At 43.7% G+C, this 20,002-nt stretch overlaps 2 long non-coding RNA genes across 2 annotated transcripts; both read left to right on the top strand.

Moving 5' to 3' along the window:
- Positions 1-2,453: 2,453 nt before the first annotated feature.
- Positions 2,454-3,951, top strand: LOC120643592. The gene is made up of 4 exons (XR_005663060.1): positions 2,454-2,588; positions 2,673-3,077; positions 3,175-3,585; positions 3,682-3,951. It is a non-coding gene; the product is annotated as an uncharacterized LOC120643592 (long non-coding RNA).
- A 29-nt stretch (positions 3,952-3,980) lies between these two features.
- LOC120643593 lies at positions 3,981-6,188 on the top strand. Its single transcript, XR_005663061.1, has 4 exons — positions 3,981-4,281; positions 4,364-4,543; positions 5,470-5,675; positions 5,761-6,188. It is a non-coding gene; the product is annotated as an uncharacterized LOC120643593 (long non-coding RNA).
- Positions 6,189-20,002: the final 13,814 nt, after the last annotated feature.

Consider the following 20,002-nt stretch of genomic DNA (forward strand, 5'->3'; position numbering starts at 1 on the left):
CCATGTTTTTCATCGCTGGCAAGCGTAGTTTCAGCACTCCCTCCTGGTTCAGACAAATCGTGCGCTTGCTTTTTGTTGGGGGCGATGCTCTGGCGCTGTACGCGCTGACCACGCTCTTCAGCCGTCAAAAGAGTTGCCCAGCGACGCACGGAGGCAGCCGGGACCTGGAGGTGTTGTGGGCACCTATTCTGATGATGCACTTTGGTGGACTCGCTGTACCAACCATCTCCAGCATCGACAACAACGATAAGTGGCAAAGGCTAATCAAAACAATTCTATTGAAGGTTAGTGTACTGCGTGCTAGATGTGCTTAAACTCATTCATGCGGTTGATATGGTGTCTAACTTTGCTCCTTGCATGAAGACCAATCTTAATTCTTTTTTGCATCTATTAAATATTCAAACACATGCTTTAAAGTGCATATTTATCATTATCTAGCTGCAGTAGATTTTAATTTGCATCACACCTTCATGTATGTTTGATATATATTTAATTAAACTTAATTGGTATTCTTATCTCTTCCATCGTACATGAATAATTGAATATATGGTAATACATATACTGGGTAGTATTTATATAAATAATAACATAAACAACATATTAATAGTGAGAGAAATAGTAATTTAGAATTTTATATTGGTGTACTTTAATATTTTATTACAACTATATAATTTAGATTCAGATTTATGGGTTACTTTAACTTTTAAGAATGACATAATTGGATAATTTATATGCAAATTTTGGGGTTATTTGCATTATTTTTTTATAATGGCATATGTGAGTAATTTAGCAAAGGTTAGGGGATTACATTAGATTTTTTTATAATGGCAGAGGTGGGTAATTTAGACACATGTTTAGGAGGTTACTTTAGTCTATTTTCATAATGACAGATGTGGTAATTTATTAGGAAAGATAGCAGATCATAATTAGAGTTGTCGGATTGATGGTCAGATATTTCTAATTTTTTTTGAGAATTTTTAGGATTTCTCTATTTTTGTAAAGTGTCCACTTAGGATCAGCTTCACATGGAGTTTTGAAAAGAACCTCTAATTAATAATAATAATAATAATATAAGATATTGGCGAAAATACCACAGTATATAACTAAACTAACATAGATTTTGTGCTAACACCTTTTGCCTGATATATAGCTGCAGAACTAGTCATGTAGAATTGAAATTTGAGCAAATCTAAAGCCTCGACTGTGGTAACTGTTATTTGTTTCGTTATCTGGGAATGTGTGGTACTTTTTTTTTTGATCTCTGGAATATGTGTGATACTATTGATATTAGGAAGGAAGGGCTATGTTTTTGGGGCAAAAGGAACTTGAAACAGAGAGCATTATTACTGAAATCTTTAGTTTTCAATTGGTATTTGAGTTTTGGCTATGTCACAAACTCACAATATAGTACAGATCGAGATGGCCCCCGCAAGCCACGATGCATGCTAGTCCGTCATTGTTGTACGTGTATATGCAGGTCGCGGTGGCCCTCTCAGTGTTTTACAAGTCATGGTCGTCGACTGACGGTAAGTCAAGGACTTGCTCGACCGACACTGGGGCAGGGGGGATTCGTGCAAATCATGCTTCGAGATCACGACATTAGTTCGCCAACACATTGCACACGGCTGGCTGCACTGCATACGGGACGTTGAGACATACAAGAGGTTCACTGATACCACAGGCGAATGCACATTCACGCGCGAGCGCACATCCATAGGAAGCGAGAAATGTGATCAGCTGCTGGAATGGAGCTCACGATATCCATTGGATGAGAGCGTCCTTGCCTGGCACCTGGCCACTGATTTGTGCTTTTATTACCATGAAGAGGCATTACCCAATCTTGATTCTGCCAAGCGGTCCAGAGAAATGTCCAACTGCATGATATATATGTTGCTTGCTAACCCTGATATGCTGCTTGCCGGCAGCACAAGTTACCTCTTGACAGCTGCCTGTAAAGAACTCGAAGCTCTCTTAGGTCCTGACGGCGCTTTGGACGACACTGAACTTCTTGCCCGTAGAATGATTCCCAGGTTGCGTTCTAGCACGCAATGTTCAGGTCTTGTTGGCGACGCTTGGGCGCTTGCTCAAATCCTGATGGGTTTCAATCACCAAGAAACGATGTGGCGGGTGATTCAAGGCGTGTGGGTGGAGATGCTCTGCTTTTCCGCTGCACGATCTCGAGGATATTTACACGCAAAGGGCCTTGGCTCTGGTGGGGGAGTATCTCTCCTATGTCTGGCTCCAACTTCAGAAGATGGAGACATACCCAGATAAACTTCAGAAGATGCACCGTACGTCCGCTTACTCTCGCCGCTCCATAGGGGGCACGGTACGTCCTCTTACCGTCACTATGTAAATAAGCTAATGTCTAGCTAGCTATTCTCATGTTCTATGTTGGATGGTTTTGCAAAAATTGTGAATCGTTCAACATTGCCATATATGCTGCAGACACCAGAGTTTCTGAATTGGGCATTTGACGAGGAACACCGCAGCATACTTCACACCTCGCAACAACCTGGTCAGATCCCAGTTTTGTCCACTCACACACCTCTCAGGTCTTGGCGGCTCGACCAGAGGTGGACACCGAGGTACTTATTCAGCTGTGATTTCCTGTTATTATGTTCCCCGTGCTTCTATTGCAATTATTATAACATATATCTGTTAACTCACAGGTTGGCACGGGCTGGGCTGCTTCCCCTTGCGCGGATGATCCAGGCCACAGAGGACGTCGTCGCACAGCCTGCCCACGGGGAGCCTGCACACGTGGAGCGATCATGACGGTCCCGTTCGACCGCTCGCTCCTGTCGTGCTGGGCAGACCGGTGGCGGCCGGAGACGCACACGTTTCACTTGCCGTGCGAGGAGATGACCATCACTCTGCAGGACGTGGCAATGCTGACAGGGTTACCGATTGCAGGAGACCCTATCGGCCCCATGGCGGCGGGGCCGCCAGGTTGGCAACAGGACTTGGAGGCTAGGTTTGCGGCGGTGCTTGAGCCACCTGAAGCAGCTGGGTTGTTGCGTATCCCAGCTGATCAGAGGGATGGCCCAACGATGATGTGGCTAGAGCAGTTTCGGGTAAGTAACAGTGTTATGATTATATATATTTCTACCACATTTAATTTTGATATGTACTACCCTTTTTATGGAATTATTAACTTCTCCACGGACGCAGGTTGAGCGGATGGTGGCACAACCTACGGAGGAGCAGGTAGCTCGCCACTTGGAGGCATTCCTACTTTAGCTGTTTGGGTCAGTCATGTTCACATCGACCCATGGCAACACAGTCAATGCGCGTTGGATACCCATTGCACGCGCTATCGCGGAGGTTGACATGGATGCTATCCCACAACTTTCTTGGGGATCCGCTGGCCTTTGTGGCACGTACCAAGCCCTTTGTGACGCCTGCATCCAGTCGTCGTCGTCGTCCATACTGGCAGGGATGCCCCTCCTTGTGCAGTTGTGGTCCTTCGAGCGGTTTCAGGTCGGCCGCCCACTTGTTCAGCCGAGTTACTACACCGACGACATGTACGGTGGCGACGAGATAGACAGACCCACTATGTGGTCACTTTGGACATGGAGACTAGTACATTTTCCCCTTTATGTTGCTTCATTCTGTTGTTGTACCGACAGTCTTGTACCAAACTTGTCGAACTTACAACTTTTTCTTGTACAATTGCAGCCACAGTGGGTAGGGCTCAATGTGCACTCGACTTACGAGTCATTCATGGAGGCGTTCGACCACCTCCAGCCAGAGCAGGTTGTGTGGGAGCTTTACCGGCCGGAGCTTGTGGCCGTGCGTACTGGTGGACGAGGGCTCTCATACCTTTGCCACCGAGACAAGGTGTACTGGATAACGAAGAAGAAGCTAGTGCATGACATGGTCATTCAGGACTATGCTGTCCACCGCTGCATGCAGCAATTCGGTCTGCGGCAGGAGTTTCCGATGACATGGTCCCCAGGTATGTTGCCCTGCAAACATGCTTGGTTCAATTTGCATATTGTAAATACCCTCACATAGAATTCCATGCAGTGTCACGACGTGGGCCCCTCAGTGGAGCATGACTATGAAGATCCAGAAGATGGAGCCATGGTTGCAGCAGTGGTCTGAGGCAGAACAGGACACTGTCCAAGAGGACCGTCCTTACGACCCCTCTACGTACCAGCTTTACCTACAGTGGTATGTGCCGAGGACCCGGACTCGGCTGCTCCGCGTGTAGGAGCCGCTTCAGCCCGTACTAACCTTTAACCAGGGCACCTTGGATGGGCGTTACACCTTGCGGTATGTCCTACTGGGCCATAATAGTCATTCGCATGCATGTCACATGTTAATGATCAATAACCGTTGTAAATTAATTTGGTAGGGGGACTACTCGAGCGAGATCGAGGAGGAGGGGCGTTGGGCATGATGACTTGGCTTTGCCAAGGTTCAATGCTGCTGCCTGTCGAGGATGTGATCTCGTTGCTTCAACACCTCGTCCTCAAGGAAAATTTTGCAGCATCGCTGAGGCCGCATCGTGGCGTCACACGATGGAAGGAATCAGGTGCTCGTAGCCTAAGAGGAGAGAGAGGGTGAATTAGACAATCTAAAACCTTAAACTATCGCTCCAACTAAATTGCACAAAATATAAACTAGAACATGCTATCTAGATATGCAACTACGGTTTATCTAGTGTGAACTCTCACCCCAAAAGAGTTTTGCAACCTATGGCCAATCCTAACAAGATACTACTTTAAGAAAGTAAATGCACAAAAATTGCAAGTATGAAATACGGAAACATAAAGAGGGGATGAGGGGAAGCGAACTCTTCACACATGGATGTATCCCGTGGTATCGATAGGCACTAAGCCACCCCTAGTCCACGTTGTTGAAGTACTCAATGAATATTATCTCGCTTCTCGGCAACCAAGTCTCTTCTGGAAACCCTTGACTTACCACAAGGGTTAGGCCACCAAGACTCATGTCAAGCTCCCCGGCCATCTTGATCCCGCTTTGCACTAAGAAGCTTCTCCATGAAGGATGGGGTCTCCACTTGTTGAAGGGGGGCATAATCCTCTTACAATTTTTCTACAGCTACTGTTGCATCAGCGCTTATATTATTCCTTCCTGAATTGTCTATCCTTGTGCTTAACCTGTTGAACACTTCCTTTGTTCCCTATTTATTGCCGTTGCTGCTCCTATGTTGACTATAATCAGAGGAACATTAGGTTAATACCATCGTTGTTTAGCTTGAACTGGTGGCACTGCTCAGTTTCTGGTATTCAGGTGGCACCAGGGACTCAATGCAAATTAGAATACAAGCCACTTTCCTGTTGCAACTACTGATGCCAATAGCAATATTTCTTTTGAATGCTATTGAGAAGATGTGGCACAATATTGAACCTACTCTGATAAACTTTTGATTTCAAGTCACAAAAAGCTACATAGCAAGAACATCGAGTACTAACTAGATCTCATTTGTTGATGCAGTACCATGCAACTTCGACTAGCCATTTCTCTGCTTGTTCAGCTAGCATTGTCCGTGCTCATACAGTGCGCGAATTATATGGAACTTGCATGGCTGAGTTTCGAACCAAAGCTCATAGCATTCTGCTGCAAATTAGCCTCTCGCTTCCTTCATCTGTTCCACTAACCATCGATGGGACGCTCAGCAAGCATAATTATCTAATAATTTGGTGAGTCACCTATTAGCTTCATCTGATACTATCCTCATATGAGCATCTCTACAGAATTTATATCTAATATTTACTTTGCATTCAGCTTATCGGTTTCTTCAATGGATTCAACCAGCGTCACCCAGGATTTCATAGCGCAGCCTCATCAACTACACACAAGAATATCGTATATACTTTGTGAACCGACATTTATGTTGTTTAAATTCCGTTTTCGCAGGAAAAAGTGGATATGGCAACGATTCGCATCGAAGGGCCCAACCATTATTCATCCTACTAGCTACATCACCACGTCTTTACAGTATCATCTTTCGTTCTCCTAATATCGCCTTGCACCATCTTACCAATGTTATTCCCAAGACCATGTGATGGTGCAGTTAAGCATGGACACCACCAGTTTAAACCTCCTAGCTACTTAATGCCACTCAAGTAATCTGCAATGATTCATGTAATATATTCTATCCAGCTTTAGTTTGTATCATATTCAGTGATGTTGCTGATGCCTACAACCTATCATTCCCGATAATTCGTTTCATGGCGTTGACATGTGAATTATTTTCATACCCGACCCATTATGAGTATGGGCCGGAGCTACCAACGCATTATAAACCGTAAAACCGTCTCTGCAAAACTTGATTACAAGATCATCAATCTTACAAACTATTTTGCCAGCGATTATACGCTTCTTGAATGAACGCGTGCGGTGGCGCGCGTCATTCACTAGTATTATTCTGAACAAGTAACACTGAATCCTGAAAGCTCACCAGAGCTGTACAATTTTTAAGGCAGCAAAAAATTGATCTGATACCCTCTGCGTCGTGGGAAGTAGCACTGAATTCTGATCTGCATCGCATATATAGCCGTGTTACTGTACAAGTGTACATGCATGATCGAGGGTGTCAATCTATTCTAAACAGTGCGTTTTGTAAGGCAGTCACAAAATTGGGCCATGATATGATAGTCAGAAAATTGCAACACTAATCGCTAAATGGGAATTGAAGTAAAATGGGATTGGATGGAGAACTTAGGGGTTGTGGGGGCGCCGACCTCCTTCACTCTTGCCGGTGGAGGCGGAGTCAGCCCGTCCGCCGCACCTTCCGGAGTCCGGACGGACAGCATCCTCTCCATTGTTAGAAATATAGGCAATTTCGGACATATTTTAATTTTAAAATTAAATATGTAATTAAACAATATTTCTATGACTATAGTGAGTGAATCAAAGTATATGCAAGTGTTCAAGATTAACACAAAAATAAATAAAATGAAACACTTGAGTTTCAGACTGTACCCCAAGACGGGACTAGTGCTGGAGGCACCGGTTGCGTCGTCACCAGCTGGAATAAACATGATATTCGACTGGCCTTGCTTGATGTAGCCGAACGACGTCGATGCATGACGATGTTCGCAGTGCAGTCCCACGAACGGTCACCAGGAAGTAGACGAAATAGTCGTTCAGGTCGCCGGGATGTTGTCGTTCAGGCCACCAGGAAGTAGATGACGTAGTCATTCGGAAGCCTTGTGAGCAGTCGCGTTAAGATGCTTCCCAAAAACCTGATTGCCCCGCTATCCCGTGCAGGATCTTCAACGGGCAGCGGTTCCGGAGGCCTGCTCTCGCCAGTAATGTGCGCGCAGTGCTAGTGATGGAGATGCAGAAAGCAACAGAGGGAGAATGGAGAGGTCTCCTAAGCAGGAGTACCTGAGTGAGCTTGAGTTGTGTGAGAATGAGAGGAGGGGGCTGGTTTATATAGCTGTGCGGTGCCCTCAGATTCAACAAACCTGGACGCTCTAATAAGCTTTGATGAGTGCAGTTACTGGTAACATTCAAGGCTATGAATCACTGTTATCAAGGCCATGTCGGTGTTTTACCGTCACGTCTACCTAGGGATACCCTTAGGTAGAGGATTGATGTGGGAAGACGCCGAGATCAAGAACACGATGGTGCGAGCAACACAAGGGTTTAGATAGGTTCGGGCTGCAAGGATGCGTAATAACCTATGTCCTGTTCGGTGGTGTGTATTGCCTTGGATGTAGATGGATGGCGTATGCGCTACGTTGTAGAGATCTCTCCCTAGAGAGCTCTGACAGGGGGTAAGCCAAGATAAAAAAATAAGCAAGGATAATGTGACACAGCACACAACCACACCCAAGGAGAAAGGAATGAAAGAGAGAAAGAACAAAAGAAAAACTAATCTATCCTATGTTAAGTCAGCTGGAGCTTAGGCCTAGGTTAGGTGTCCTAGCGCTTCTATCCAAAGCTGAAGTTATGTTAGGTCTTGGTTAGGGCTGCAGGTGCCAGAACAATGGGATAGCGGGGAGAAGGTCCCGCACTGGAGTACATCTAGTCTCGTTACCTCTTTGCATGAACTCCTACACCGAACCCGAACATCGGGAATACGCTAAACACAACACAGCTATTACGCCGGACGGACAGGGCTGTCACCACCTGCCGTCTACCCCAGTCACACCATGATGCACGGTCATATCCGAAGGATCCGGCAAACCCGAGCACCACACTCGTGTATGAGGTCACTACCCTAGCGTCCCCGGGTCTCCCACCCTTCGGATGGACAAGTAAAACGCTAGAGCAAGCCCGAAAGCACAACGAACCTCTATCCGTACCTGGATCATCTGGCCTAACCAAACCCGTAGCACAACTCATGAACAAACTAAGCATGGATTGATAAACTATCAAGATAGTAAAGCAACCATGGCACAACTCTATATTATGAATAAGAAGCTGACAAGTCGAATACAAAGCCATACCAAGAGTCGAGGATTGCTCAACGACCCCAAGGACGACTTGCTTCGCTAAAGGAAAACTAGCCTAGCTCCACTACCTATCTAAGAGAGCAAGAGAGGGAGAGAGTCTCCTTGGAGAAGTGGAATGAGAGGGGTGTGTGTGTGTGTGTGTGTGTGTGTGTGTGTGTGTGTGTGTGTGTGTGTGTGTGTGTTGAGAGGGGGTTGGAGAGGCCCTATTTATAGTGTTGGAGGTCGGTTCCCGCCAAATTCACATATGGAAGGTGATCAGGTGCCTTGACAGCCACTCCTCCTCGAGGTGCACCTGGACGGGATGCAGTCCAGGGTCGATCGACCCTCGGCCGACCCCTGGTAGAGCTCCCCCAGGTGCATCCTCCTCTGGCACACTGACATATAGGCCCTGAACTCTTTCCTCTTGTAAGTGTGTGATGCCGGAAGTGATTCTCTGCGTAGTTTTGTGGCGTCTGCGTCGTGTTTTCCTCTTATTTCACTCTTGTTCATATGAAATGTACAAAACTCAAAAACAACTATGGAGCAAGATTGATACAAATATGCGAGTAAAGTGTATAGTTTTCCTTTATTATTGAGTCTAGTTGATGGTCAAAGTTGGCACTTAACGACCGTCAACAGGAAGATGCCGAGATCAAGAACACGGTGGTACGAGCAACACAAGGGTTTAGACAGGTTCGGGCCGCAAGGATGCGTAATACTCTACTCTGTTGGGTGGTGCGTATTGCCTTGGATGTAGATGAATGGCGTATGCGCTACGTTGTAGAGCTCTCTCCCTAGAGGGGTCCTTGTCTACCCTTATATAGGCTGGGGAGGCAAGGTTACAAGGAAACCCTAGATTGGTATGGGTCTAAGAATCTACACCGAATACTACTCGGGTGGTTTCTTTCTATACCGACTAGTTCTAGGTTCTTCTGACTAGTTACATGCCGAATGAGTATGAGACAGGCCCCATCCCATATCGGGTACTGAACCGTGCCACGTCAAGTACCCCATGGCCCCGGGTCTGACAGGCCATGATTCTCCAGTCATCACTGTCAATGTTTTAGTGTCTCAGAATTATTGCATTCAACAACAAAAACGTTCTCATCTCAACACATCACATCGTATCGTCCGGCAGCGCCTCACACACGCACCGCCCTGCCGGCCGTGTCGTGCCGCACCGCGCCTCGCCACGCCCACGGCCTCAGCCTGGCTCGGTGAGGCGAGCAAGCGCGTGCGCGCGTGTGGTTTACCAATCTCCTCTTACTGGCTTCTCAAGAGGTGTACCCAAGGTCCACCATTTAAGTCAGCCGAGATTCTCCTCAAATACCCATACGGAATTAAGCACTTGATTCCCTAGCATTTATTAGTGGGCTTTTAGTTCTTAAATTGTAAATAAATGGGCCAAGACCATAAATTCTAACAATCCCCACCAAGAATTTCAAGTCACACTAGAAATGCTCTCATTTCCTCTTTAATATACTAGTATTTGACAGAGCCTGTTAAGTTGAACTTCTATCTAGAACTGAGGCTACACTTACTCACAACAGTACAATGGACTATGCCTTGAATTGCCAGTCTTGTGCAAACAAGTTTGACCAAAGTCCTACACTGGTACTAGGCTGCATAAGCATCCCCGCGGTTTGGAGCTTATAGGTCATACTCCAGGCCCTTTCATGAGTTTCTAGAGAATACCCACTTCTCATAGACTATGACCAGCTGTCAGACTCATATAGGTGTGTTCCTTTCAGATGTTCTGCGGGACAACATCTTTGTTTCAAGAAAATAATTCATTTGTTTTCCAGAAACTACATGGAACACATTAAGGTATAAACTATCCTGCCATACAGATTAGAAGAGAAATGCACCTTTCTCATGGAACGAGCCTTTTACAAAGGTTCTCTTCTCTCAGTCAGACTATAGTTTGTTTCACCATCCTACTTCACGAGATCTCCGATCACATAAAACAGGTTACCACTATAGAATGACTCACGTGGGTCTCATGCCCAATTCCAAGGATGCATTGTCTATATTTCATGAAAGACCCTTTGTGAATTGATCTGCCAGGTTCTTCGCCGTTTGAACATGGTCCAAGGCAATAACTCCGGAGTTTTTCAATTTCCTAACAGATTTCAACCGCCTTTTTACATGCCTAGAAGACTTCATATTGTCCTTAGAACTGTTCACCTTGACAATCACAGTTTGATTATCACAGTTCATTAGGATAGCCGGTATCGGTTTTTCAACTATCGGTAATTCCATTAGGAACTCACGAAGCCATTCAACCTCAACAGTGGCGGTATCTAATGCTGTGAGTTCTGCTTCCATTGTTGACCTCGTTAAGATGGTCTGCTTGCAAGACTTCCAAGAAACAACGCGACCTCCAAGTGTGAACACATATCCACTTGTGGCTTTTATCTCATCAGTATCAGAAATCCAATTTGAATCACTATACCCTTCTAGCACCCTAGGGTACCCGGTATAGTGAATTTCATAGTCCATTGTGCCTTTTAGATAGTGCATAACTCTTTCAAGAGCCTTCCAATGATCATCTCCCGGGTTTGAAACAAATCGGCTCAATTTGCTCACAGTAAACGAGATGTCAAGCCTTGTTACACTAGCTAAATACATCAATGAATCAATAATCTGAGAATATCTCAGCTGATCTCTCATTATCCTTTTATTCTTCCTCAGAATCACACTGGCATCAAATGGTGTCGAGACAAGTTTGTAGTCACTATGACCAAAGCGATTTAAAACCTTCTCCATATAGTGAGACTGTGTAAGCGTCACCCCACCATTACTCTCTTTTACCAGTTTTATATTAAGAATAACATCAGCTTCTCCCAGATCCTTCATCTCAAAACTTTGAGATAAAAAGTCTTTGACTTTCTTAATCACATTAAGGCTTGTCCCAAAAATCAGTATGTCATCCACATACAAGCACAGAATCACTCCTTCAGCCCCACCAAAATGATAGTACACACATCTATCAGCTTCATTTACAACAAAGCCCGCAGATGTTAAAGTTCTGTCGAACTTCTCATGCCACTACTTAGGCGCTTGCTTGAGGCCATATAAAGATTTCAGCAACTTACACACCATTCCTTCTTGACCTTTTGATACAAATCCATCTAGCAGATCCATATAGATCTCCTCCTCCAACTCTCCATTAAGGAAAGCTGTCTTAACGTCCATCTGATGAACGAGAAGACCATGAGAGGCTTCCAAGGAAAGTAACACTCGAATTGTGGTCAATCGAACAACAGGTGAATAAGTATCAAAGAAAGCTTCTCCTTCTTTATGGGTATAATCCTTGGCCACAAGCCTAGCCTTGTACTTTTCAATAGTACCATCTGGCCTAAGCTTTTTCTTGAACGCCCACTTGTATCCTACAGGTTTGCACCCATAAGGACGTTCAACTACCTCCCAAGTACCATTAGACATAATAGAATCCATCTTACTTCTCACTGTGTCCTTCCAATAGTCAGCATCAGGAGATGTATATGCCTCTTCAATGGTTCTGGGTGTATCATTCACAAGGTATACAATGAAGTCATCACCAAAAGACTTTACAGTCCTTTGTCTCTTACTCTTTCTAGGAGCTTCATTGTTATCCTCCTCAGGATTTTCCAGAAGTGCAGGTTCACTGTGTTCTATCGGTTTAGTAAAATTATCATTCTCGATAGACTCTTGCCTAGATCACTAGATGAAATTGTTTCATCTCTTATGGGAAAAATATTTTCAAAAAATATAGCATCTCTGGACTCCATTATAGTACCAATATGTATGTCAGGTACTCTAGATTTTACTATTAAAAATTTATAACCAATGTTGTGAATAGCATAACCTAGAAAGACACAATCCACAGTTTTAGGTCTAAGTTTATGTTTCTTGGTTATTGGCACACTGACCTTGGCCAAACAACTCCATTTACGTAAGTATGAAAGTGTTGGCCTTTTCTTCTCCCATTCCTCGAATGGTGTTATCTCTTTATTCTTTGTAGGAACACGATTTAGGACATGACATACAGTCAACCCCACCATTCCTTGGAAAGTCCCGCAGTGTATAACATGGCGTTAACCAAATCAGTTAGAGTGCGGTTCTTTCTTTCGACAACCCCATTTGACTGAGGTGAATAGAGAGGCGTCCTCTCATGAATAATGCCATGTTCCTCGTAGAATGAAGTGAAATTATTTGAGAAGTACTCGCCACCACGATCCGACCTAACTCTTTTGATCTTTCTCTTAAGTTGGTTTTCTACTTCACCTTTATAGATTTTAAAGTCGTGCAAAACTTCATCTTTTGACTTCAACAAATAGAAGTAACAATATCTAGTGCAATCATTGATTAAAGTCATGAAATATTTTTTACCACCTTTTGTCAACACGCCATTCATTTCGCACAGATCGGAATGAATTAATTCAAGAGGTGCCAAGTTTCTCGCCTCAGCAGCCTTGTGTGGCTTGCGAGTTTGTTTTGATTCAACACATACATGGCACTTAAAATTTTTTACAAAAGTAAATTTTAGAATTAAACTCAAATTAGCTAAGGCATCATACAATCAAAATTAATGTGACAAAGTTTCGAATGCCAAACATTTGATTCATCAACGTTAATAATATCATTCACAACTTTATTACAATCATCTGACAGAGACAAGCGGAACAAGCTATCACAATCTTTTCCAATAAAAGTACCAAATTTAGACAAGACACATTTATTGAACTCAAAGACTAACTTAAAATCATCTCTACACAGTAGAGAGCCACTGAATAGATTCTTCTTGATGGTGGGGACATGCTGCATGTTCTTCAACTGCACAATCTTTCTCGAAGTAAACTTCAGAATTACCGTACCAACACCAAGAACACGCGCATATGATCCATTTTCCATCAATAAGGAGGCAGCCCCTCCGACCTGGTAAGAAGAAAATAAAGAAGCATCAGCACACACATGAATATTAGCCCTAGTATCCACCCACCACTCGGGTGAACAAAATACTGAAAGAACTGTAGATAATAAATTATCGTACCCCGATGTTCCTCCAGCCTCGCTAATGACCATGTTGACAGATTTCTTGCCTTTGCGATTCGAACACTTTGCAGCAAAGTGGTCCGGACTGTCACACACAAAGCAAGCTCCCTTCTTCTTCTTCTTGAACGTGGTTGTCTGTTTAGTCTTTGATTAGTTCTGCGATGGCTTCTTCTTGTTCTTGTGGAAATTGTACTTTTGAACAAAGTTGGCGCTAGAAGTTCTAACTATTCCTTTTTCACGTGTCCCAATGAGTCCCAATGAGTCCATCAACGGTGAACTCTTGCCTCTTGTGTTTTAGAGAAATAGAAAAATCCTTCCAAGAAGGTGTCAGCTTAGAGATAATACCTCTGGCCACAAATTTATCGGGAAGTACACATGGAGCTTCTTTGCTGCAATTTTTGAGAACTTTTGCCAGCGTATGTATCTCATGAGCTTGTTCAACCACAGAACGGTCTTCAACCATCCTTTAGATTAGAAATTGCTCCATGATGTACAACTCGCTGCCGGCATCAGAAACTCCATATTGAGCCTTAAGAGCATCCCACATTTGTTTGCTAGTCGTGAGACGGATATATGTGTTCACAAGATTTTCAGCAAGCACGCTTATGAGTCAGCCTCGGAAGAGGTTATCGGAAGTTTCGAAAGCCCTCTCCTCCTCTAGAGTGTACTGACTTGGCTTCCCCTCTGTCACATGCATCACGTGCATTACCGTAAACCACAATATAGCCCGTTCATGCCAACGCATGTAATTGGAACCAGTAAATGGTGGTGGTTTGATTAATGATGCAAAGCTAGCTATCGAAAGCCTATTAACAAAATTAGATTTTTGGATTGTTAGAAATATAGGTAATTTCGGACATATTTTAATTCCAAAATCAAATATGTAATTAAACAATATTTCCATGACTATAGTGAGTGAATCAAGTGTTTAAGATTAACACAAAAATAAACATAATGAAATACATGAGTTTCAGACTGTACCCAAGACGGGACCAAATCGTCACCAGCTGGAATAGACATGCTATTCGACTGGCCTTGCTTGATGTAGCCGTACGATGTCGATGCAGGACGATGTTCGCAGTGCAGTCACACGAACGGTCACCAGAAAATAGACGAAGTAGTCGTTAATGTCGTCGGAATATAGTCGTTCAGAACACCAGGAAGTAGAGGATATAGTCGTACGAAAGCCTTGCGAGCAATCACGTCAATATGCTCCCCAAAAGTCTAATTACCCCGCTATCCTGTGCAGGACCTTCAGCGAGCAACTCCCCTCTCACCATCCGTATGCTCGCCGCGCTGCCGGCTCCCTCGCCGCTCCCTCGGTCCCTCCCTCGTTACCGGCGATCGTTGGACATGTTGGGAAAACTAGGCAGGTTGGCGCGCTTTGCGCGCCTGTAGCAAAAGATTTGATGTAAAATAATAATAAAAATATATTATCGTATATTACAGTTAAAGCAATATCGTGCTGATATATTTTGGCAACGTGTTGATGTATTGAATGAAGTGTGATAGGTATAGTTGATAGATTGTCATATAATTATATTTTGCGAGTTTATGAAGTGGAATTAAAATCCAATAAGTAGTAGGGGCTAGCACGTGTAGACGTAGTGTATGAAATATGGTTATTGTTTTCATGTAAATAAATAATTAAATATATTTTGTGGGTGGATTCCAATTGAATATTATGTGGGTAACACCTAAATAACACACAGGGCACATCCCTGTATATATAGTACATAGAAGAATTTATTTTGTGTATGTTAGTAGATATAATTGATGGATTAGCTTACACTAATTATTAATTTTGGTAGGAAAAATGATAGGGTTAGAAATAAATGTATGATTCAATTATATTTTGCGAGTTCACAAAGTGAAAATAAAATCCAATATATAATAGAGGTAAATGTAGTATATAATTTTTTTTCATAAAAAACTAAACATTTAAACACATGGGGCCACTTTTTAATTTTTTTATTTGTAATTTCGAATTATATTTTTTTATTATGAACAGTACCGGGGGGGCACATGAATAATTCCTTTTTATTATTTTTTATTATGAACAGTACCCCCGGCCCCACATGAACAGTACATTTTATTATTTTTTAAATGATGAACAGTACCCCCGGGCCCACGTGGGGCCGCGACGCATGAGCGCGCGCCAATTCCTGGCGCGTTAGTATAGTACTCAACTCAATGGGATGGTACGAGCATTTGGGTATAAAGTGGGCCTACCGGCTTGGATGGGTGATGACATGATTACGGCCCACACTGGTCGTCATAGCAGGCTCGAGAGACCATTGGGTATGGGCCGTTCTCAACTGTCTTTGAGGTGCACAGATGGGCCGAGAAGAGCATTGATCGTCCAGTTGTGCGTGATTCTCTGCCCGAGGTAACCTGGAGTGAGATTTTCCATTTATTTTCATGCAGATATTCCGTCCAGCTTAGGCAGGAGGCACCAGGCACAAAAATGATCGCATATTTGCATTGCAGTCGCTTTCACTGATCGGAGTGGGCATCGTTATGGCCTTGATCCTTATGATCACACCCGGATTTTGGTAAAGGGCAGGTCACCACAAACTCGGGGAAATATCTTCCTGGCTCTCTTTTTTTAAGAGGAATATCTTCCTGGCTTCTTCATGGAAATTATCAACTTACTCTCTGATTTGACCAGTTTATCATGAATCTGTCGATTCAGCATTCGAGGTGATCATCACTTGTTGATGCTGGCATGCGAATGCCGACATGACAGACAACTCAGCATAGGTACATTTTGCAGGATGTCCATCTCCGTGCTAAGCAACTGATGAAAAAGGAACTACCTCAGCTGACGACAACTCAACTTACAATCATCATCTTGACCTAATTTTGCTGAGTTTATTCATTGGTCCTGGGTTCAAGCCCCAGCCTCTGCACATTTGTACGGGAAAGGCTTACAGTTAAAACAACCCTTCCCCAGCTCCCGCATAGAGCGAGAAGCCTACAGCACTGGGTACGCCTTTTTATTCATTGATCTCCATAGCTCGTTATTTCTGTGTTGTGGCTACTGAAAGAATAGTGCTGATTGATCTAGCTCGAAATTTTCTGTCTAGAGCATATGTATTGCTATGCAGTTCACCAGTTGACCAACTACGGAATGATCATATCACCGTCACTTGTTGAGTTAGTTTCAGGGAACTCGATCAGTTTTGGTATAGCCAGAAGGCTCAGCCACGATTACCTGCTAGTTAAAACAGTTAGCTAACGAGTGAGCTTCATCAGATCACGCTGAGTACATTTTTTCCCTGGAAAAAAACAAAAAGAAAATATTTTTTTTGAAAAACAGAAAAGCTAGGCGCACATGTAGTGTGCCAGCCTTTGCAGCCAAAGAGTTTGGAACGTTGTCTAATTCATGTTTGGAGATTGCTCACCGCACCTGCCACGCAGTGATTTGGCCGTCACGGTTACTGTTTATTAGTTGATGCGATCGAGCTTTCACGGACGAGGTGGCACTAAACAAACGGAACGGCTTATTATAATTCGCCGCCCGCCCGCCCGCCGTGTGCGCTTGCTTGGACCGAAACCGTAGGGCGATTGCGGGCCAGGCCCAACCCAATCTTGGCTGTTCGGGCACCGAACGCGGAGTCGCTTTCACTGATCCGACTGGGTGGGCATGGCAATTTCATGGGAGCGACTATGTATCACTTCAGATGATGATTTCACAACCCATCACCTGAAGGGCTCCTACAGTAATTAATTATTTTGTGGATTATTGATTTTGGCCGGCCCATTAGATGATTTGACTGTTGTGATGCACATATTATCAGCTAATCAAAGGATACATGCATGCAGAAAAAGATATGATGCTCACGTCACCCACATGCACACAAATTCGAGAATAAAAAAACTATAGATATTAAACCGAGCATCTATATTAAATTTGGGTTTCACCATTATCTTTCTCATGACAAGATCTTCAAAACAAGACAACACTTACCTATATTTGCATAATATTTTTAAAAATCATTTTTTTAATACTAAATAATTAGTTTCAGACACTGGGAACAAATATTGTAACAATACAAACAAATAATTATTTTACTAACAAAATTTTTACACATAACGAACAAATAATAATGTAGAATGAACAAAATATTAAACATCACGAACAAATGAGTTAACATGGCAGAACAATTTAATCTAAAGAGTGAACAAATAAATTATACGCCACGAACTTTTATATTATGACAGGGAGTAATGGAAACATATCAAAGAAATATAAGAAGAATAGGTATATAAAGAATAGGTAAAAAGAGTGGAATAAAATCAAAGAAAGAAAATATAGAATAGAATAAGAATACACGAGAAGAAAAAAAATGTAAAAACTTGTTTAAAAGAAAAAGGATAAATTAAGATAAGAAAAGGAAAATAATTATAAATACAATGAGAAAGAGACATGATCTTTATAAATGCAGGCTTAGAATAAAATAATAAAATGAGAAAAAGAAAATAACGATCGAAAGAAAATTGTACATAAAAATCTAGTGGTATGAATGTATAGTATAAAGAGTTGTACTATCTCTCTGTCATCCTAGCTACTCACTAGTCCGCTAGCAGAAACATTAGGAAGCAACCGCGTAGCAACCTAGCAGGTTGCATTGGACCCACAACATTAGTAATAAAAATCCCATCATCCAGCACCACATGAGCTACTATGTTCAACTAGAAGAAGTTAGTATACAAAGAAAAAAGAAAAATAAAACAGAAAGAAAAAAAGGAAAAATAAAAATTAGAACCCAGAAGAAATAGACGAAAGAAAAGAAAAATAATAATAAAAAGATGCACGTTAGCTTTCGAAATGGCAAACACCATGTGTGTTAATCACGCGGCCAGCGGCCACAGGCTGCTGCACGCAAGGTCGCTAGTTGCATATTGCCTAGCTCACGTACGTAATCATGATAAGCGGCCCAGTTAGTATATCAGAACTATAATTTCTATATTGGGCCGATTCGCTCCACCGAAGCCTAATTTAGAGGAGCAATTGCGTGAAATATAGCTGTGCGCTCATTTTTCGAATAACATCATCAAAAGTTTCTCGATCATGCCAAAAGTTTCTCATATCTTGTATATGGAAAAAAATGCCAAAAAATTATATCATATCCTAAAATTGATAGTAGCTACCTCATGGAATTGCCAGCAGCTAAACATTTAACAACTATGAATGTTAGGTTAGACAAGGCTTCCATCACAGCCGTCTAAACAGGATCATCAAAACATAGAAGCATCATCCAATCTCATAGTGGATATACGATAAGGAAGAAAGTGATCTGTTACAAGCTTAGAGTTGCATGCTAGTACAATTATTTCAAATGCCTCAGCACTGCTAGCTTAGTAGAGAAGGTGGCACCGTCGATGGTAACCAAGACAATCAACAACATATTTTGAAAGAAGGTACAATGCATTTATGTGTTTGAAATGGCATTTAATCAAACACCTAACTTGCGAGCACTAACAGGAAGGATAGAGGCGAGCGTTGCCGAACAACTCACCGGCACTTTCTTCAGGGTGACGACGCAGACAGAGTCGTTGCCGCGGATCGGCGACACCGGGGGCGCGGCAGCGGCGCGCGGACGGCCGAGGGCGGTGCACGGTGGCCGGCGACGGCGGCGGCGGCGCAGACGGCGGCGGCGGCGCAGACGGCGGCCGGGGACGGGGAGCGGCGGCGATGTACGGCAGCCACGTCGGGGTCGGCGGCATAGTGGCGGCGCGAGGACGGCACGGCGTCGCAGACGGCAGCAGGGGAAGGGGGCGACGGCTCGCGGACAGCGCGGCGGTGTTCGCGTTGGCCGGGAACGGAGCGGCGGCGCGGACGGCGGCTGGGGACGGGGAGCAACGGCGACGTACGGCAGCCACGTTGGGGTCGCACAAGCGCCGCGGCGGCGGCGAGTACGGAGGCGTCGTGCGGGGATCACAGATGCGGTGGCAGAGAGGGGCGGGGGCGATGTTTTTTTTTTTTGAACCAATCGGGAGGTGGGGGTGGGGAGCGACGTCGGGCGACGTACGAAGGGGGAGGAGGGGGCGACGTACCAAACTAGGGGATAACGAAGGAAAAGAAAGTGAACCTTAGTTATTTTTTATGAAAAATACAGTACAGACGCAGATGCTCACAAACATACACACACGCAACTCTATTTTTATGAGCACCTCCGAGAGACTGAGCCGGCTGATTCTCGAGATTGACAAAGTCACCACTGGCGCCTCGCTATCGACTGGCACGTCGCCTACCACTGAAAAAATAACGCCGGTTAAATCCTGAAATAAATCTAGAAAAATGCGAACACTAGTACCGAGTCAAGGACTCGAACCCTAATGGGCAGGTTGCACCACAAGAAACCAGTAGAATAAATGGAGAAGTATAAATTAGCTAGAAAAGAAAAAAAAATTTATAAAAAAACAAAAAAGCGAGGCGCACATGTAGTGTGCCGGCCATTGCGGCTGGAGAGCTTGTGTACCTCCAAAGTTCCCCATTTATTCTTTCTAAATCTTATTGTTTACCAACTCCCCAAATA

This window comes from Panicum virgatum, chromosome 8K (assembly GCF_016808335.1).
Source record: "Panicum virgatum strain AP13 chromosome 8K, P.virgatum_v5, whole genome shotgun sequence".
Lineage (NCBI taxonomy): Eukaryota > Viridiplantae > Streptophyta > Magnoliopsida > Poales > Poaceae > Panicum > Panicum virgatum.